General features: G+C 38.6%; 1 pseudogene; it reads right to left on the bottom strand.

Annotated features, from left to right (window-relative positions):
• Window positions 1–15,008: 15,008 nt before the first annotated feature.
• LOC121477182 lies at window positions 15,009–15,452 on the bottom strand (annotated as a pseudogene).
• Between the last annotated feature and the right edge of the window lie 7,027 nt (window positions 15,453–22,479).

Genomic DNA, 22,479 nt, shown 5'->3' with positions numbered 1-22,479 from the left:
GTGTACTTGATCACTGGTCACTGTGGAGGACCCGAGGATCCATGAACCATTCCTTGACACCCCAGCGTGTTCTGATCAGATCTCTTCATGCTCTTGAAAAACATCTTTTTAAACAATAAGATGTACCCTGGTACAAAGGTGTGCATGAAACAACGGAGTCCACTGTTCAGCAAATCCAAAAATGTTTCCCAAACCCAGTTCTTTTACTTCCCAGGGCATAAGGATAAATAGAAAGAAAAGTATGAAAACCAAATAAATACCAAATAGAATTTTCAAAAGCTGCACTGGAGTTTGCTCCATGTTGGTCCTGTTGCCGCTGCATACTTTTGTGCACCCATAATATTTTTAAAGACAAACGCAGAGGGAAATATCTCCGGTAAGGAGACTGTTAGTGGCCCAGTAGCTGAAGCATTTGTGATGATTCACCAATGCCCACTCAACCCTGAACACGTTTCTGGCTGCTGATTTGGGGATGGAAGAAGGAGTGACCAGGCAAACGTTTAGCTGTATGCTCTTTGATAAATCACTAATTATTTTCACTTATTAAAAGAGTGTTAGAATAAGTGATCTCTTTATTTTGTATTTTTTAAAGCTTAGTTATTTACTTATTTATTTGAGAGAGAGAGAGAGAGAGAGAGAGAGAGAAAGAGCACATGAACTGGGACAGGAGCAGAGAGGGAGGGAGAGGGACAAGCAGACTCTGACCACACGCGACTCAATCTCATGACCTGAGCCGAAACCAAAAGTTGGATGCTTAACTGACTGAGCCACCCAGACACCCCAAAGACATCTGAATTAAAAAAAAAAACTTTTAAAAAGTAGTCTCTACACCTGATGTGGGGCTTGAACTCACAATCCCGAGATGAAGAGGCACATGTTCTTCTGACTGAGCCAGCCATGCAACCCATAAGTGATCTCTTTAGCTCTCAAATTCTCACACAGCAGCAATTTCTCATTTGATCCATATTTTTAATCAATTTTTAATTTTACCTTTTCTCTTTATCTAGAAGTTAATTTGTCTTCTTTTCCAAGTTCTGTTTTCTTTTCTCTCTTCTATGCTTTCTCCCTTTCCCCGCTTAATTTTCTTTTCTTAGAGACAGAAAAAAAAAAAAAAAAAGAAAGAAACAGTAACTTCCCTTTGGTACAACCAAAGTTAAAACACAGATATGAGAGATATTATTGTGAGCTGTGCTGGAGCATTTAAAGAGGATATTTCTGACTCAATTGAATTTTAAACTTACCGAGGTGGGTTTTAACCTTTTATTGAGAATCTGATAAAAGCCGTTTCCACTTCTGCTCACCCTCCAACCCCCAATTTTGCATCTAGTAACAGGAAACCATCTTTCTCCCCAAACCTGCTTGGGGAGCTCAGGTTGGAAAGGCTTCACATATGCAGGAATCGAAGGTGGACTAGGGACAGTTGATTGTCCACGCACATGTCGAGTTCATTTTAAACACAACCTGCTGTTTCTTTTTTTCTCTTGCTTTTTCTACCTCCCCTCCATAACCTGCAACCCTCACGTGGGGGCAATTCACAGTTTTTCCAGGTGGCCGGTTGGAAACAGCACACATGTGCCGTCCTGTGTGCTCCTTGGAGTAGGGCCATAGCTCCTGCTGCAGGCCACTCAGCTGGGAAAGGCCTCTTGCAGATTTCAAGCTGCAGGGGAAATATAAACTAGGCTTCTGGGCTCTGAAATTGTAATAAAATGTGGCCAGGAGTACAGCTGTGGGTAGGTCTCCCTATTTAAAACCTTTTTATTTTATGAGATATCCTAAATTGCCTGCTCTGAGTTTTATAGGATGATAAGTCAAAAATCTCAGATTCTACCTACCGTGTGGAAAAGATGGGGACAGCTCAGGTGAATGCTTGGCAGTTGTCTCTAGCACAGCAGGGATCCCTTACACAGTAGTGAGTGTTCTCAGTAGATAGTGTTTGCGAACTCTGGAGTTAGATGGGGGAAGTTGAACAGCCATCTGTTGGAGCAATACAACTGATGGAAGTGTGCATGCATGTGTGTAAAGTGCACATGTGTGACTTGTTCACCAGCCAGGCTCTATGTGCTGCTAAGGTTCATCCTTTTTAAGACTTCATCCTTTTTAAATATTCAAGTAAAAAATGAGAACTTAAGACGTTAAAATATACACAGTATTGCTCAAACATTGGGTTCACCAGGGTGAGTTTTGGGAGGCAAAGGTCTCTTTCATAAGAACTAAATGGTTTCATCTTGCAACTTCAAAATGTCAGCAATCATCAGCATTGCTCGTATTGGATCTCCCAATGCTCAAAATAAGGCAAACAGGAAAACAAAGTCATTTTTGTTGAAGGAACATCCTTGTAAATACTAGACGTTGTGAGGTTTGGGGGTATTCCTCAAGAGTTCCACAATATAATGATTGGGAGAAGATTCTCTTTTCATTTTTCGCCCTAGAGAATGGTATGATATGCATTAATTCTGCAACTTTTACTTTTTGATTTTTAGATAGGATAAGAATTCTCACATGCAGACATGTGTGAGAAGGGATCACCTATGAGGCCAAGTGCACCCCTGTTGTTTGGACTGCCATGGAATTCCCATAATGATGATCCTCTGGACTCTGGGCCCCTGAGGAATTTAAGCCAGTTCTTTGAGATTCCCTGCTATGCCACCTGCAAGTCTGGATGGAGGGATCATTGATCTGATTGATCAGAGATCCTCATCTTGGTGACTTCCTTCAACCCCAAAATGTCAGCGCCTTAGCTCTGAGCACTGCCACACTAGCAATGAATTGGGAAGTATAGATGAGTGGAAAATGAGGTTATTTTCTCCTGCTCCTGCTTTGTTCATTCTCCCAAGATGGCTTTAGATGGTAAGCCACTGTTTGTGGAGCTAGGCAGATGTGTTAGTTTCCTATTGCTGCTGTGTGACAAATGACCCCACATCTAATGAGGTCAAATGGGAAACAAATGTGGACTTCGGTAGGGAGGCACTCTATTCAAAAGGCTTATTGCAAGAGAGGTGGAATGACAATTGCAATAGGGAGAACATTCTGTCCCTGAGATCTGCAAGCATCTCCAAGGTCAGGCAGAAAAAGCCTTCACTTTAATAAAAAGGGGTGAATAAGGCTGGGTAAAACCAGGTGTGTGTGTCTGCAGCGGGATGACAGGACAGTGGATCAGAGAATGTTGTACCCTCTGGTCAGCCTGTTCTTAAGAGAGGACTTTAAGGAGGGGCTCTGGTTGAGGCTGGGTTCAGGGACACAGAGGAAGGAGAGAAACTTAACCGATGTTTGATTAACACGGATTTTGCTCCACTTGTCAATGTGTACAAAACAGTCCACTCAATCATCTTTGAAGCACAGAACAGAGATTTGGAGGGTCTGTGTGTGGCCTTGTCTTAGGTAAGTAAGAGGGGCATCCTTGTATCTTATCTAAGTCACTTGTGGAGAAGAAGGGTAATTTGCTATTTCCAGAGCACAAAATAGCAATAAAATTTTGTTCAACATAGACTGTTTTTCAGGACTACAGGGCTTAGGTAAAAGCCAAAGTTGTCAGTGCCTTAACACAATGAAAATTTATTATTTTATATTCTGGAAGATGGAAGTCTTACATGGGCATCACTGGATTAAAATCATGCTGTTGGCAGGCCTGTGTTCCCTTCTGGAGGCTCCAGGGGAAGATATATTCTCTCAAATTTTTCAGCTTCTAGAGCCGGCTGCATTCCTTGGCTTGTGGCTCCTTTCAGTCTTCAAAGTCGGCAATGGCTGGTAGCGTTGTCCTCATGTTACATCACTTTGACATGGACTCTCCTGCCTTGCTCTTCCACCTGCGTAATCTGGGATTATCTTCCAACGTTAAAGTCAGTTGATCATTGACCTTAATTCCACCTACAGCATTAATCCCCTCTTACAACATTAAGTAACAGATTCCCAGGTTCCAAGAAATAAGACTTGGACTTCATTAGGGATTATTATTTGCTTAGCATTCTACATCTCTTGAATAATTCAAGGAATGTACAGAAAGACCTATTTTACCAAATACTACTTTTTTGAGTACTTAGAATTTTTTTGACTTAAGGCAGCAGCTCTCAGACTTTTTCAGCTTGGGTCCTTCCTACATTCTTAAAATTCTTAAGGATACCAAAGAGCTTTAGTTTACTTGGGCTATATCTATTGATACTTACTGCATTAGGAATTAAAACTGAGAAAATTTAAACACACTTATTAATTTACCTGAAGTGTACATAACAAACTTATTGCATGTTAATATGAGTGACATTTTAATTAAAAATAAACATATTTTCTAAAATAAAATTTTAGTGAGAAAAGTGGCATTGCTTGACATTTTTGCAAATCTCTTTGGTTTGATAGAAGACAGTTGAGTCTCATATTTGATTTTTCATTCCATTTCTTGTAATATGCTGTTTTGGTTGGAGTTTATGAATAACATCCAGCCTCACACAGTTATGTAGTTCGAAAATGGGGGAGAGATGTTTCAATCATAGATAATTGTGGGTATACTTCTTTGATACTACACCAGAGTTTGACAAGCAAGACAGGTGGTAGTTTTTAAAAGGTTAATTGCAATGTGGAATATAAAAACACATCAATGAACTTTTTGTAATCTATTACTCTAATACCCAATGATCTTGCACTTTGAACAGATCTTTTACTCACATATGATTTTATAATCCCATTTGTGATAATTTGGAAAATATTGATTCATAGAGTTATAAAGATCTTCCAATTATCAAATTTTTAGCACATCAAAAAAAAAAAAAAACAAACCACATTTGTTAATATCACTTCTGCTTTTACCAGAAAAAAACTTTTGAAAAGCTCACATTGACAATATGGGTTTTCTAAATTTCTAATTTTTTCTTAAAGGTCAGATTTTATTCCTGGCAACAAATCTACCTTTTCCCCTGTGTGGGGCACTTGCACTATTGGTGCAAAAGCAGCAGTGAATAAAACTGCTGGCACCTGCCCATGAATCATGGCAGTGACAGGAGATTGGACTGCCATGGCATTCTTCCCCTCTCTGCACAGTGAAAGTAAAGAAATAAAAATCAGTTTCACTTAAATAGGCTTATGATGAAATAGCAAAATTTATTATTTTATTAAATCTCAACCGTTTAGCACAGGTTTTTAATACTATTCCTTAGTAATGAAATGACAAGTACATATTTTGATTTCTGCTTATCCGAAGTCTGATGGCATTCCCAAGGAAAGACCTTGTGCTGTTGTATGAGTTGTGAGATTTTTTTTTTTTAGTGGACTTGAAAAAAGGGTAGAGAAACTATGGTGTTTTGGACTTGGGTATTTGGCAGATATTTTCTTAAAAATGAGCTAAATAGGTCAATCACTTCAAGGAGAATAATGAACAGTGAGAAAGGCAAACAATGTCTCAGCATTACTATAAAAATGGTTTGGCCATATGGACTGCTGAAAGTTCTTGAGGACTCTTAGGGTTGTTGAAAATACTCTTGGAGAAGCCTATATATATATATATATATACAAGAGATGAACAGTAGTACCTTTGCTTACTGCCAGGCTTATCAGATTATCTAGTTATCAGATTATCTTAGCCATGAGAGAACCAGGCAGGACATATCAGGTTATGTTTAGGAAATTGTAATCAGAAAAGGTTTGGACGATGAAGGGGACCCAAGATAGCAAGATAGAAGGACCCAAGTTATCTGTCACCATAGAGATATTCTAGCTAGGAACCAGCCTGAAGGCAGTAGGTTCCTTGTAAAGTTGAAAGGGGTAGGGAAACTCAGGACAAGAAAGACTCATCTCTGCTCACTTTGCATGACCTACGTGGCTGAGGAGACATGTGCTTCTTCATAGGAATGGAGAGAACAAGGTCTGTCTCATAGTTTGATTGCCAGGGTTCAATGAGAGAGTGAGTATACCTTGATGGGCACAGGGTAGATGCTCAGTAATGGAAACTATTATGGATATGGCTTCATGAGCTTGCCCTGTGTCTCCTTGCACTCCAGATCATTGTGCAGACAGCACTCATTGCTATTTGGAGACCAGTGGTGTTTAGGACCAACATGTGCCAGACAAACCATTCCCTTTTTGCCCCGGGCCCTGACTCTGCATCACACCGTGGGTTTGTTCCATCCTAGCTCATGCCTTAGTATCTCTGTCCCAAGTGCCTCCTGATCTGGGGAAATACACTTTTCAGTGCTCCTTTGAGGGGGTTCACTCCCTGGATCACGAGCAGTGCACCCTCCTGGGCTAGCAGACCTTGGTCTTTAGCAATTAGTCAGTGGTTTGAGCAAACCAGGATCTTCTCATGTCAAGGTGATTTGTATCTTTCAGACATAAGGTCAGAGGTCCCCTTTTAGTGGACTAAACTATTGTCTATGATAGAATTTAATCCAGAAGCTATATTTTCCTCATGAGGGAAGTATTAGTCACGTTTTAGAGACTGCCAATAATGATGCCACAATTCTACTGACTACCAAAGTGCCAAGCATTGTGCGATACTGTCTCATTTAATCTTGCTTGAGTCCCTGCCAGGGAGTTATGATGATGCCCTTTTAACGAGAGCCTGGCATTCTGTGGTAGGGTGAACAAGTTAGGGTCGCACCTCTAGTTTGGAGGGATTTGGATTTCCATTTGAGGTCTATCTCATTTTCCCTAAAGACAAGCATGTTGCTATGATTTTTTTCACGTATCTAGTACAGTCACAATTAAAATTCAAGTTTCCTGTCATAGAGTGCATTACATCTTTGTTGGAGTAGAGGCTTCTTCACATAATTTCTGATCAGACTCAGCCAAGTTTTTAGCAGTTTAGGGAAAAATCCTCCAAACCCCGTTTCACTCACAGTGGGATGTCTGTCCATGCCTGGGTGGCTCAGCTTCATTTGTCCACTGGGTGCATCAGGAGTTGGCATCTTAAAGGTGTCTTAGAGTCACTGTTGGGGCCGACTTGCTGCTGGGGTCCCAGCTCCCAGACACCATGGTTGCTCAGCTGGCTTGTCTGGAGCCAGCAGTGGTGAGGCCACAGACAGCTCTGGGTCATAGTCTGTGCTGGCCCTTGACCAGGATTCACACCACCAGAAATGTTGGGGGGGGGGCAGGGTCATGTCCTTGGTTGGCAAGGAGAAGGATGGTATAGGCACACTGCCACTCTGTGGTGGAACTGCATTTGAAAGCATTGCTGGCAGCATTTCTGCACTGAAGCTCCTCTGAAAGTTTGGGTTTTCCTAATACAAATAACTCTTGGGGCCAGGGAGGCCTTTCCTTTTTTTTCTTTTTGCACGTTCACTGGTGCCTGCATAGTAGCTGACAATATTGCAGTGCACTGCTGATGTCACCAGGCTTAGCTGCATGGTTGATGTGCCCTGACCAGCCTGTATTGAGGTCAAATGCTACTCACTTCAAGCAATAAATGCAATGCAACCCCAAGGGAGGTTATTTATTCCAGCAACCAGGTGTTCAGGCCTTGATACCTCTTCCTGAACCAGAAAAGTAGTGTTTTCCTACTTGTCTCTCTTCAGCTAATCTGAAATTCTTCAGGCATTATCTGTAACTGCTGCGTCTTAATGCTGCCTTTCAAACTTTAATCAGCTACATGAGGCAGATGTGCTCGTCTCCTGTGAATTTCTCGTCATTTTTAAGTGCCAGTTTGTAGTTTTAATATCATCTCAAATGTCAGGGTTTTGGCATGATTCTAATTTCAGTTCCTTTCTCTCTTTCCTCCTTGTTTATAGAAATGGCATAAACCATCCCTGTTCAGTGGGGGCAGTCTAAGCATTTGGTCACATGTGTCTTGGAGTTCTGAGTTCATCTGGCTCCTTGAAGACTTTTTAGCTTTTTTTTTCAGCTCAAGGGAGATGACCTTATTGATGAGAGATGTTTAGTTGGTTCCTACGGGCAGGTGTTGGAAGAGCAGGATATGCTCTACTGTACAGGTTTTCATGCTTTTTGATTCCCCTGCAATATGGAGTCATGACTATTATTAAACTGTAATTAATGAGCTGTTGGGCTTATTAAATGTTGTAGTTTTCCTGTAATTTGGCTTCCTTAATTAGTGCTTTCCTTCCCATTGTAGCATGAGTCTAGGATGGTCTGGTGGTTTTGTGATGTCTCCTGTCGTAGCCTCCTCCCATCATTTTCCTCCCATTCTTACCTTACGTGTTTTGAATTCCTTCTTACCACCTCATGGTTGCAGGATAGAGGCTCCAGCTTCATATTCATAGTCAGGCTGAGGGAAGAGGGAGAGCCAGCAGCCTGCTTCTTTCAGAGATTCTATCTGTCCTTGTTGGGGAGAGGATGGTGTCTCTGGGGGTTTCTACCTCCCTCACATGGAGCCAGAACTATCTCGTGACCCTGATCCCCACCCCTGCACTCCTGCTCATGCCAGGGAGGCTGTGAGACTATTTCCGGCAACATAGATTGCTGCCCTGAATGATTCCTAAAGACTGGGATTCTTTAGGAAACAATGGGAGAAATATTAGTGTACCATCTGCCTAAGATATCCACCCTAACTTAATCCCTTCCTGAGCCTAATGATCAATCTTTCTTTCATCTGGCCCTGTCTTTGGGTAGTTTTGGTGTTCTAGTTTCTGATATATGCTTCCCTAGACCCTCAGTGTTTTTCTCATTAACTGTATGCCATTTTGCACTCAGATTCTGTAACAAGTTGCTTGTAACTCGGTACAAGAACCTCAGGTATCTTGATTCCATCTTTAATGCTGTGTGCGTTGCCCTCGCTCTGTCCGTGGTTCTTCATTCTGGGAAAAAGATACATTCCAGGCTTGTCTCATACCCATGAGCCTCCTTGTTTTCCAGTCCATGTTTCCATATTGAATCTCAGTATCTGAATTTTTATGGGGATCTATCCCATTAGAACCGCAGCACTTCTACCACCCATTCTGAAGTCGGCTGGGTTCTTTGGATCATTGGAAAGTTATATATCCCATGGCCTATCAATGCCTCTTAGAAAGTCTCAAAAGCCTTAATCATGGTCCTCCCTAGAGACCACTAGAGGAGGAACTCATCTCAGGTGTTTTCTATATTATGTGCATGAACTCTGAGTACACTCTAACCACAGGCCCTGAACTTAATGTATTTGAAGTGTCAGGAGGACCTGGGAGAGACTCAGATTGAGGATTTGCCCTCTAGTCATTGCTGTTATTCTGGTATGACCCTGGTCGGGGAGGGCTGATGGAATTATTTGGACAGGAAATCTGAATGAGTAATTTTCTCTCCAAGTAGGATGACTGCTGAGTAGAAACTTTGGATTCTGGCTGGAGCTAGAAGGGAACCTGGACACCACATCAAATGCCTGTGTTTCACAGATGAAGAATGAGCTGTTAGAAGTCAGGTAATCAGGCAGGTCAAGGCTTGGAATCCAAGTGTTTTCAGCCTGGCAAGTCAGGCTTGGCCCCTGCATTATTTTTTAGGGGAAAGTCCTTGTCATTCTGCCTTGTCCCCTTCACTTAGGAGTGTTAGAACAACCAAAAAGACCTACTCGCTGAAAGAGCAGTGGGTACCTCTGAGGCACCCAGCCACCTGGTACAGACAGGTAGAACTGAAATACTTTTTTGTGAAGACATTAAAGGATCTCAAGCAAATCTTACATTTTCTCTTATTTTGAATGCCTTAGTTCCCCTCCTTCTGTGCTTAAAGAGTGTTTTGTTATGTGTTATATCATTGCAATTGCTTTATATAATTAACTTGGAAGGAAAAAAAGATGTTGGATTTCAGAGGAAAGTCAAAAATGTGTTTAATTTACCTTAGTGACTGACTTTATTTAGTGCAAAGTCTTCCATATACAGAGAGATCAATCACATCACAGATTTTCTTAATTGCACTTTACTCTTGAGTGCAATTAAAAGCATTGGTGCTGCCCTGTTTAATGCTTATATTCTAAGACTTCATTAGCAGTTACTATGGATGGAGTCCTATGCTGGAGAAAGTGCTTTTAAAAGGTACAGAGATCTCAGTCCCACTTCCCTTTCTACACCCTTCAGATTCTGGATTAATTGGTCTCAGGTGTGTGCTGGGCATTGGAATTATTAGAAGATAATGAAGCAAATAGTAACAACAACAAGACAAACTCCCCAGATGATGCTAAAGTGCAGTCAGGGAAAAGATGCACATTTTCATGTATTTGTCAAAACATTACTTAGGTTTAAGGAATTGATTTTCATAACCATTAATATGTATTTTATTTTGCTATGTGAAATACTGTGCATAGATTATTTGGTCTGATTTATCTGAATACAGACTTAAGTTATCCATGATAAATATAGATATTGTGCTTGGTGATATCTCTTCTACAATCATGGTTTGCTATAACTGCTTTTTTTTTTTTTATATATGATAGTCACACACATACACAGAGAGAGAGAGAGAGAGAAAGAGAGGCAGAGACACAGGCAGAGGGAGAAGCAGGCTCCATGCACCGGGAGCCCGACGTGGGATTCGATCCTGGGTCTCCAGGATCACGTCCTGGGCCAAAGGCAGGCGCCAAACCGCTGCGCCACCCAGGGATCCCCTATAACAGCTTTTTAGGACAAACGAATCAGTCAGACTTTACATAGGGGAAGCTGAACTGAGAGCATAAGTAGAAAAAAGGTGGTCAGATTTCATGTGTCATTAAATGATTCAAATCATTATTTAACAAAAATAATTAGTTCTTGGCAGATAATGATAGTTTTTCCTCAATATCCATTCTCCCTTCTTCTTTAATCATAGAACATCCAAATGCTAGCTGGGAACCTAATTTCCCAGGATAAAGATGAAATTCCCTAATCTCTTTCACAGCTGGTATGGCCATATAATTAAATTCTAGCCAAAGTGATGCGCACAGAGTGGTATAGGCATCTTCCAGTGAGGATCTTTAAAGGGAAGGAGAATACACTTCTGCCCGTTCCTCTTCCCTTTTGCCTACTCCTCGCTCATGTTGCTAGAGCTGAGGCAGCCATTGATCAACAAGGTCTCTGCCATGCGGTGAGAATGGCCGAGATCCCACTGATTGTGGAGCCCTCATACTTTATCTACCTGAGAAAGAATAAATTATTTCTTGCTTCAGCCACTGTTATTTTGTGTTTTCTATTTCCTTAAACTCAAACCAAATTTATTGCTCATTCTGAATTATAATTGGATGTGTCACTACTGATTAGGAGAGAAGCATAGTGCACAGAGAGTCTGATGATGTCTGTAACCGTATTCTGAAAATATTAGGGACTGTGAAAGCCCTAAGGTGCTGTTGATACTTTTTCAGAGTATGGATCTATTGATCCTTCATCCATTCTCTGGTCCATTTCAATTATATTTTGGCTTCTCTAGTTGTCTTAATATTTCCCCTTTCCATTTTGATGAGTTCTAATCAAAGTTGGCAAAACCAAGAGGCAGAAGAGGTGATAAAACCTGCTAGCTCAAGTAGGTGAAATTGCTTCTTGAAGGCCTTGGATACTACTTCCTCAAAGGCCCACACCTGTCATACTGGTTCTAAGCACAGTGTCTTAAGAATAAAATAACTAATTGAATGGATTAGTACTGAAGATTAACACATTCTTTTTCTTTTCTTTTTTTTGGTATATATATTTTTTTATTGGAGTTCAATTTGCCAACATATAGCATAGCACTCAGTACTCATCCTGACAAGTGTCCCTCTCAGTGCCTGTCACCCAGTCACCCCCACGCCCCACCCACCTCCCTTTCCACTATCCCTTGTTCGTTTCCCAGAGTTTGGTGTCTCTCATGTTCTGTCACCCTCACTGATATTTCCCACTCATTTTAATTTGGGGAATATAAAAAATAGTGAAAGAAAATAAAGGGGAAAGGAGAGAAAACAAATTATTTTTCAAACTAGATCCAGAATGCAAGTTCCTGAATGGGAATAAATACTGAGATTTTGGTCAGTGACATCAATGATTGCACAGTGGCTTTGATAAATTAAGAGCTGTGTATTATTATTATTTTTTTAAATTTTTATTTATTTATGATAGTCACAGAGAGAGAGAGAGAGAGAGAGAGGCAGAGACATAGGCAGACTCCATGCACCGGGAGCCTGATGTGGGATTCGATCCCGGGTCTGCAGGATCGCGCCCTGGGCCAAAGGCAGGCGCCAAACCGCTGCGCCACCCAGGGATCCCAAGAGCTGTGTATTAAAACCAAAAGTGCCTTTGTAGGGACCAACGTCAAACTCAGCTAAAGGAGGGACACCTGAGTGGCTCAGTGGTTGAGCATCTGCCTTTGACTCAAGGCGTGGTCTCATTCCGGGGACGGAGTCCGGCATCAGGCTCCCTGCGAGGAGCCTGCTTCTCCCTCTGCCTATGTCTCTGCCTCTTTCTGAGTCTCTCATGAATAAATAAATAAAATCTAAAAAAAAAAAAAAAAAAAAAAAAAACCTCAGCTAAAGGATATTGAAATTACCTTGCGACTCTATGGCCTGGATTGGTCAAATGATAATGCATCACTAGGTCAGAACCAGCTACTCACTGTCACTGCACAGAAATCAAATGGCTGTGGCTGTGATGTGGGCATGGAGACACTGCCAGTGAGAGAGAGGTCTCTCATGCCATCTGGGTAGGTATTCAAGTTATTTGCCCTACTCACCCCCACCAGTCATCACGGAGCTTAGTACATATCATATGCTCAATTGTATAGAAACACTAGATAAACTAATGGATTAGAGAAAATGTTAGTCTCAGAGTTTAGAAAAAGGTTGAAATCAACAGTGTCCAACAAGAACAAAAAATACATTAAGGGTTAAGAAGAACAGGAAATTGAAAGGTTTCCCAGTTTGGAGAAAGGAAGTTTAAGATAGGATAATGGTTTCAAAGCATCTATTGATAGCAAGACCTGAGCAAAATACTATGAGTTAATATGCATTGAAGACTTCTTGGCTTACACAGAATAAGGTAAATAGGAAGACTGAATATGGTGGAAGAAAAAAAATAAGAAAAGGATTTTAGTATGGATTGATTCTTGAAACTTAAAGTGATTAATCAGATCATTTTAACAACAAATGATTCACAGTATTTTGATTGACTCAAACATGTGGCTGAGGTAAACAGTTTATCACAGAGACTAGAGGACAGTGGAAACAATTTCACTGAGTTCACTAGCTATGTTTAGCTCAGTGTTACAAATACATGGGAAACTGCAAAATTCTTCTAATTTTTAGGTACTGAAAGTCAGACTAATGATTAATTAGATTGGGAATTTGTCTCTGTAGTAAAAGATGATCTTGACAATAGAGGGAAATAATGGAGTTTCTATTCTAAGAAACATTCTCCCCAAAGCAATCTTGCCTTTACTGGGACTGGGTAAGCAAATTTTGAAGGTATTCCCTTTAGATTCCTAAAGAATAGTGAACTCGTGAAAATGAAAAAATCTCAGTTTTAAACCCTCAAATAAGGAAGAGATAAGGGTAATAGGCTTGACGAAATGCAAACCCATCAACAGCACCTTCAATTTTATTTTACTGAAGGGAAGGGAAGGTTTTCTTTCCTGTGTCTACTACCCAGGGTTTGGGGTGAAAAATTCAATGAAGAGAGCTCTCTGGTAACCTAGATTGGAGCACAGAGAGAGAAGCAAAACCACCATATTTTCTTCTGCATCCAAGTGACAATCTAGATATGACTTTTCTTGTCAACCATATATAGAGAACAAAATACATTGAGTCAATTACGTAAGTTCATATATATTTGACAGCTGATTTGGAGGCCACAATTTAGTTAGACTGCCATTCAGATCCTCTGCAAACTTTTGCCCCTAAATTTTATTTCCCTATATAATTGAAGACTATATATAATGACAACAAAGTGATTTGTTTTTCAAAAGAGGCTGCCTTCAGCTCAGGGCGTGATCATGGAGTCCCGGGATCGAGTCCCGCATCAGGCTCCCTGCATGGAGCCTGCTTCTCCCTCTGCCTGCTTCTTCGCCTCTCTATCTCTCTGTATCTTTCATGAATAAATAAATAGAATCTTAGAAAAAAAAAAGATGTGAATTGATGAGTAACTATCTGGTGAATTTGTTTCACCTGAACAACTGAATGGACGACATTTTAGCACTTTTCTTTCCTTTTAAATCCAGATGATAGAAATCTTTCTCAGATCTAACTAAGCAAAGTCATAGACACTACTCTCTCCCTTCTTTTTTTTTTTTTTAATTTTTTTTTTAATTTTTATTTATTTATGATAGTCACAGAGAGATAGAGAGAGAGGCAGAGACACAGGCAGAGGGAGAAGCAGGCTCCATGCACCGGGAGCCCGACGTGGGATTCGATCCCGGGTCTCCAGGATCGCGCCCTGGGCCAAAGGCAGGCGCCAAACTGCTGCGCCACCCAGGGATCCCTCTCCCTTCTTTTTTATAAAAATTCAAACTGTATAAGTCTTTCTCAGCTCATCATTATACATTACCCACATTGTCAGGCTATATGCAGAAACTTTCATAGATATTTCAAACTTATATGTCAAATATCATTTGAAAGGCTTGCTTTCCTCATTGAAGAGTCTAAATTGTAGAATTTTCAAGTATGTTCTAAGCAACAATTATTCCTATTCTTTACATCTTTTTTAAAGATCTTTAAAAAATGTATTTATTTATGTGAGACACACAGAGAGAGGCAGACATAGGCAGAGGGAGAAGCAGGCTCCCTGTGGAGAGCTTGATGCAGGACTCGATCTCAGGACCCCGGGATCATGACCTGAGCCAAAGGGAGATGCCCAACCACTGAGCCACCCAGGTGTCCCCCACTCTTTACATCTTAATATAGTTTTAGAATAAGCTGAGCAATTTTCTTCAGAGTCTACTTTACTAAAACATAAAAATATATCATCAAGCTTTATTAAAGATACAGAGATTTGGGGAATCCCTGGGTGGCTCAGTGGTTTAGTGCCTGCCCTTGGCCCAGGGTGTGATCCTGGAGTCCTGGGATCAAGTCCCACATAAGGCTCCCTTTTTTTTTTTTTTCCAAAATGCATCATTTTATTTTCCTCACGAGGCAGTCATACATTGTAAACTTTAAGCACGTGACAGTCACATGATTTCTTCAGTAAGCCCAAGGACTTCCATGAGTTTTCCTGGAGCTTACAGCCAGAGTGGTCAAATATTAAAGCTTTCTCCACAGCCACACATTCCTTTGATGTTTGGGTTAATGAAAACAAACTCACTGGATAATTTATCTTCAACATAGTCCATTTCTGTTCCTAAAAGTGTTAGCTGTGCTTTCTTTTCGATGAACACTCTGACTCCATCTTGAACAACTTCTTCATCAGAATCTCCTTTTGTCTTTGTATATTCTAGAGTGTAAGAAAGGCCATTATAACCCCAGGTTCGGACACAACTTTGAGACCTACGTGTTCAGGCTTATCTTTAAGTAGCTGTTTTATCTTGTTTACTGCTGAAGCGGTCAGGGTGAGGGTGGCCCAGGTGGGCTGCAGCTTCCTCTTGCTCACAGCCCGGACAGTGGCCCGGACTAAGGAAGCAACACCCTCGCTTCTACCTCTGTCTGTGTCTCTGCCTCTCTCTCTCTCTCTCTCTCTCTCTCTCTCTCTCTGTGTCTCTCATGAATAAATAAATAAAATCTTTAAAAAAAATAAAGATACAGAGATTTAAGATTCATTAAAATTCATGGCACCTGGGTGGCTCTGTCAGCTAAGCATCTGTCTGCCTTCAGCTCAGATTATGATCCTGAGATCCTGGGACTGAGTCCCACATCAGGCTTCCTGCTCACTGGGGAGTCTACTTCTCCCTCTCCCTCTGCCTGACCCTCCCCTTGCTTGTACTCTCTCTCTGTCAAATAAATAAATAAATAAATAAATAAATAAATAAATAAATAAAATCTTAAAAAAATAAAATTCATAGTAGGCCATCAATAGCCTTAAAAATGGCTTAGGTGCATATTGCTCCCCTGTACTTAGACAATAATTGTGGGAATTTGAATGGTGACATTGTCATGTCAATGGAGTCATAACTGGAAGTCTGTTAGAGATGATCTAGTTCAAGCTCTCATTCTATTTGTATATTAATTAAAAGTAATATTTATATTATTACATCATATTATAAAAGATTAAATAAGCACAGAAAAGCATACAGAAGAAAACACCACAGAAGTCTCACTCCTTTGAGATGCATAAATATTTTTCATATTTTTTCTATATCTCTCCCTTTAGCCTCTGCTCACCTCCACATTTCCAAATCACAACCTGGAAAATTATTACACTTTCATTGGCAATGACGTGTTTTATCACATCTCTACCAATACAATTGGCATCATATTTGCAAATTTAATAGGTATGAGTAGTATTTCACAAGTGAACAAATATTTCTTTAATTATTGTTCATGATGTAATTACCCTGCCCAAGTGTTTAGCCAATGTAATCTTCTCTCTTATGAATTTCTGGTTTTGTCTGTTCTCTAGCTGTCTATTGGGATCTTAGTATTTTTGTAACTAAATTTGTGATTTATCATATATGTTGCATGTATTTTGCTAAACTTGAAAGCATCTTAGTTGATGGTGTATTTTGTTGTATTGGCAATCGTGTCATCTTTCATTGTTTTTCTTTGGGTAATACTACTTAGCAATTCTCAATTTGTGTTTTTTCACATTTTTGTATTCTTAAAAATTATCTTGTTAAATTCCAAACTTAAGAGTTTAATTGAAATTATGTTTAACCTATATATTGAGGTGCAAGAAATTAATGTCCTCTGTCTACTCATCTAGCAACATGGACACTTCCGATGATTTCTTCAGATTTTCTTTTATATTGTTCAAAATATGTAGGAAGAAAAAGATACTTTGTCAACAAAGCATCTAGAGAAAATGTCAATAGTTTTAAATGCTTTTATAAAAACTACAAATTTTAGGGGTCCTGGGTGGTGCAGTCAGTTAAGCATCTGACTCTTGGTTTTGGCTCAGTGCATGACCTCAGGGTCATGAAATTGAACCCTATACTGGGCAGGCTTCTTGCTCAGTGTGGAGTTTGACATTCTTCCTTTCCCTCTGGCCCTCCCCACCTCTCTCTCTCTCTCTTTCTCTCTCTCTTTCTCTAGCTTTCTCCCCCTCACGCTCCCTAAAATAAATAAATAAATCTTAAAAAAAACCTACAAAATTTACTGCAAAGTTATTATTGGTATATTGAAAAAAATGATTTTTTGTGTATTTATTGTATGTATATCCACTTTGCTGAACTTTGCTGTGAATTAGGAGAGGTTTTTCAGCTTATTTATGTAGATTTTCTAGATTTACAACTACATTAGTCATTAATACTGACAATGTTGTCTCTTTCTAATTGTTGTCATCTGTTTTTAGGTTCATAGTAGCATCCAGAACAATGCTACAGAAGAGTGATGATTATACCCTTTCTTTAATTAGGTTGACTCTCATCGATGTGAGAATGGTAATGGCTTTTGGCATGAAACTGTTACTGTGTCTCATGTTTTTAATTCTTAGATTTGCTAAAGCTTATAAAATCAAGAATAATGACTAAATTTTAGTAAATATTTTTTTAACCCCAAATCGAGGCAATCACAAGGTTTCCCACATTTGAGGGTTTTTTCCCCCCACATTTGAGTTAATAACATAGTTCAATGCTAAAACCTTTATTGAAGCATCCAGGCATTTTTTCTTGATTTTAGTGAATTATAAATTTGCTAGTATTTCAGTTAGGACTTTCATGTATATGTACAGAAATGTATGAGGCTGATCTCTAGCTTCTGTTTTGTCATTATCAAACTTTGATGATTGGATTATAGTGGATTCATAAGATAAATTGCTCAGCTTATTTCCCCCTCTAGATATTGAAAGGGCATATAAAGGTGTAGAATGATCTAGCAGGTTAAAGTTTGAAGTAATTTGCAATGTGTCCAAGACATAATTGGAAGTGGTCTTTCCCCCATGCATTCATTGTTTATAGGTATATTTTCTTTTTCCTTAAATTGATTTTGGTTATTTTATGTTTTTTAAAGATTTATTTATTTGAGAGACAGAATGAGAGAGAGAGGGAGCACAAGCAGGAAGGGGAGGTAGAGCAGGGAACCTGATGTAGGACTCCATCCCAAGACCCTGGAATCATGACCTGAGCTGAAGGCAGATGCTTACCTGACTAAGCCACCTAGGTGGCCCAATTTTGGCTATTTTATATTGCTCCAGGGCAGCTTCAATTGAAATATATCAAATAATTAACATGAAATTACACAAAGTATTCCATATTAAAAGTTACTTTAACTTTTTCTTTACCAATTTTGATTTTTTTCTTAATTTGGTATTTCTGTTAATTTATTCTCTAAGAAGCAATCTCTGTATTAATATATATTAATATTAATTTTTCTTGAACTTTTTTTTTTAATTCTTTTCTGTTCACAAATGCATTATAGTCTGGTCAACGTAATTTTAATATTTTTAGTAACCATTTAAATTATATTAATTTTTATTAAAAAATATAACATCCTAAACTTTTAAATATTTTATAGCCTTCTCTTAATTTTATTTTACAATGTTTCTCTCTCTTTTTTTGTTTGTTGTTAAATATTTGAATAGTTTTTTAATCATGAACGTTTTTGTATTACATGAAAAAATTAATTTATAACATCATAGTTTTAGTGTATGTGCTGCCGAAGTGAGCACAACATCATAGTTTTACAATCAGATAATCTGGATCCTATAATTCCTGACTTTATAACTATGTGATAGATGTTTTTTGGCCAAGTTTATGATCAGTTGCCAAATTCCTATTGATGAATTTTTTAAAAAGATTTTAAAATTTATTTTAGAGAGGCAGAGGCAGAGGGAAAGAGAATCCAGACACCTCACACCAAGCCTGCCTCAGGGCTAGATCTCACAACCTGAGCTGATCATGAGCTAGATCATGACCTGAGCTGAAACCAAGAGTCAGATATTCAACTGGGTGAGCACTTAGGTGCCCCTAATATAACATTTTTAAGTCACTAGTAAACTGATCTGCTTGATAAGTCTTTGTTTTCTGCTTCTCCTTTTAACATTCTTGTTTATCTTGTAGAACTGTTGAAATGTTAAATGAATTAATAGCATGGTTCCTGGCATATCATAAGATCTCAGGAAACATATAGAGGGGACAATGTATAGGAGTGGGTCACCATTAACTCTGAAGTCCAGCTCTCTGAGTTAAAATACTGGCTCTAATGTTATTTTGTCACTGAATGAATTATTACATTTTTCTAATCTTCAATTTCACTCCCTAAAAAATGGGAAAAAATATTAGAATTACTTTATAGAATAGTTGTAAGGAATAATGAGAAAAAAAAGCAAGTATGTATAGCACCTGGCATAGTGTGAATTAAATAAACATTAGGTATTTTTATTCTTTGCAGATTCTTGAATTTTCTTTTTTTGTTCTGTAGTAATTTGGAAAACAGGTGTGCATCCTGTTCTTAATGTCAGTAATGATTATCTTTTAAGTTTTTTTCAAAACACAATCTAATCTAAATTTTTCTAATTGTCAATGAACAGCAATGGTAATAACTTCTTACTGTGACCTATGTAAAGTTAAACTCAGCATGCTTTCAAAAAACTTTTACATTTTTTACCATTTTATTAACAAATCTGAAATTTATTGATACCTATATTAATAGTAGGCTATATGATTTTTTAAATATTTTGCTTTATTTTGTGAAAGATAATTTTAAAATTTTATATTAATTTTATCTCATTTACCAAAAACATCCTTAATATGTAATTGTTCAATTTTTTTCAGTGTTCATTCTCAGATTTTCTTTATGCTGTCCTGAATATTTTTGGCCCTTTAATTTTTATTAAATTCTTGATCATCTGTAATATATGTTTTTAGGCAATCTATATGACAGCTATTCTTTTTTCAGTTTCCTAGCATATTTGAAAAAATCTTTCCTTCCATTTGTAAATAAAATGAGCTAGTTTGATGTAGGAAATTCTCTGATTTCTTATCCAATTCTATAGACCTGGAGCCATTTTCTTCTGGAATCTAGTCTTATGGAAGAGATATATGAGGCTAATATGGTGTTTCTTCTTTTGCTAAAAACCAGGAATTTTGTTCTGGATATTTGAAATTTAACACTCTTGTCAAGTTTTATATTCTCTTCCTGGAATTAAGTAAATCCTTTTGATCTACAGAAGTAGTTATTTTTTCAACTCAGGGAATTTCTTTTTAATTTCTATAAAAAATAATATGTTTTAGTTTCTTTGGCTCCCTTCACCACTTTCCCTCAGTTGTATCACTACTCCTAATCTTTTCATTTTTTTCCTTTGTATTCTAGGTAACTTTAGTTTTTCTTTATTTAGGAGCTAAATATGTATAGATTCTTCTCTTTAAAGATGGCTGTCTTTGGATTTCAATTCTGCCTTTGCAGTTTTAGGGAAGGTCTTTTCTTATCTCAGATTAAATCTCGGCCTTTGTCTTTTTCTTGTGTTATCTTGGTCTCTTTTTAAGGCAGCCTATTCTATATGATAATTTTTTCAATGGAGTCTGATTTTTTTGCTTATCTCTGAGGACAAGGAAAATATTTTTAAAAAATCTTCCTTTAATTAAAGCAAATAATTTTCAGAGATATGATTCCCTAAAGTATTTAAGACTTTATGCCATAGAATAATCATTCTTAGGGAAAATGAGGATTTATTGTGTCTTCATCTAGATTTAGGAGGCTTTGGTCTAGTTTTAGTTTTTGCCAACAGATAGAATAAAAAGTCTTCCTTTAACTGTGCTCAGTGTCATCTTAGATGCCTTGTTGGAAACTGATCTCAGACCAAAACCAGTCTGGTATCTTGAAAGCAGAAATTATCCAGTAAAATTCTCCTAGACTTGGATAGTCTCTTCTCCTACCTTACAGCTTAAGTGCTTTGCCTGCAGGATTGAGAAACTCTATCTCCAGATCTCCTGTGGCCATCCACAGTTCTTTTCTAATCAGAAACATTTATATGAAAAATTAGAATTTCTATCATATTTGGACACCAGAGTTTCCCATTTCTGCTTTTATGTGCATATACCAAAATGTAATAAATTTGAGAGGTTGAATATAGAAAAAGAAAATGGCTAAACCATTTATAAAAGGAGATTTGTAGTGACCAGCCCAAGAAAGCAACCCATTATCCAGAGTATGCAGCCAGGGAAGCCAACATACTACCTGTAAGTCAAACCTAACAGAAGTTCCACCACTATCTCTAGCAACCATACAATAACCCTTGTAACAATTGGCCCCAAATGACTGGGACTTAATTAATAACTGACAGCTTCCCTAATTTTTTTCAAGATTTATTTATTCATGAGAGACATAGAGAGAGGCAGAGACACAGGCAGAGGGGGAAGTAAGCTCCTTCAGGAAGCTTGATGTGGGACTCGATTATGGAACCCCAGGATCATGCCCTGAGCAGAAGGCAGACACTCAACCACTGAACCACCTAGGTGTCCTAGCTTCCCTAATTTTTTTAACTCATTTCCAACTTAGGACTAACTAGAGAAAGCCAAATGTGGGCCCTAGCCAAACCAATAGGTCATTCCAGTTCTAATTAGCCTGCCTCCAGCCTCCCTGGCCAATCAGCACACCTTTGGAGCCCTCCCCTTTCCTCTGTGAAGCCCTCCCATCCTCTGTCTGCCTTTGAGTCTCTGCCAAACTCAGGTGATGGTGGCTCCCCCTCTTGCTATAGCAAGCTCTCAATAAGTAGCCTTTGCCTATTCTCATCTGATGGTCTTTATTAATTCCCAAAATGATACTGTCTTCTTGGACATTATGTTTTTGAAGTTCTAGGTCTTTTAGAGTATCTTAAGTGAATATACTTGTGTGTGTGTGTGTGTGTGGGATATGGTGGTATGGTGGTGGCCACTTGGGGGGATATAACTTTTACAGTTTATAGGAATAGGTTGTGTGCATGGTAGGGTGAGGCAAGGTGAGTGGGAATGGATCTATCTATCTATCTGTCTGTCTATCTATCGATCTATGATTTTACAGATCCTCTAAATCCAAGCAGGCACTGGGATAGTAGGTATAAGATTTGGCATTTCTCTACCACTGTCTAAGCAGGACATACTGTTCTGTTTCAGAGAACAACACATATGTAGGCCAGCAGTTTTGTTGATGAGTCTATCTCTATCCATTTTGTATATATTAGAAGTTCCTCCCAAGTCCATCAATGACTTGCCATTAGCCTTAATTTCCTGGAAGTATTGCACATTAAAAATTTTCCTGTGTCTTTATAATTTTTTCAGTGAGGGTAATTTGGCAAAGACCAGGAATTGCTTTATAAATGCCAACTTAACCTGGAAATGAAGCTCAATCTACCCATTTTAAAGATGTAGAAATAGGTTTGGATCTCTTGATTTGTCCACTATATTCTCTGATCTAGGTTTTCACTTATTTTTTCATAGCTCATTAGAATCCTTAGCCAACTCTTTGGAATGAATTTAGAAAAAATAGCTGTAATTTAGCATAAATAGCTGTATAATCTTAGATGAGTTATTTAATCTTCTTAAGCCTCAATTTTGATAATAGGATTGTCAAGGCATTGAATATGTCAGGAA

The sequence above is a fragment of the Vulpes lagopus genome, chromosome 16 (assembly GCF_018345385.1).
Source record: "Vulpes lagopus strain Blue_001 chromosome 16, ASM1834538v1, whole genome shotgun sequence".
Classification (NCBI taxonomy): Eukaryota; Metazoa; Chordata; class Mammalia; order Carnivora; family Canidae; genus Vulpes; species Vulpes lagopus.
The sequence above is the reverse complement of the archived record's forward strand: the minus strand, read 5'-3'. Positions and strand labels throughout refer to the sequence as shown.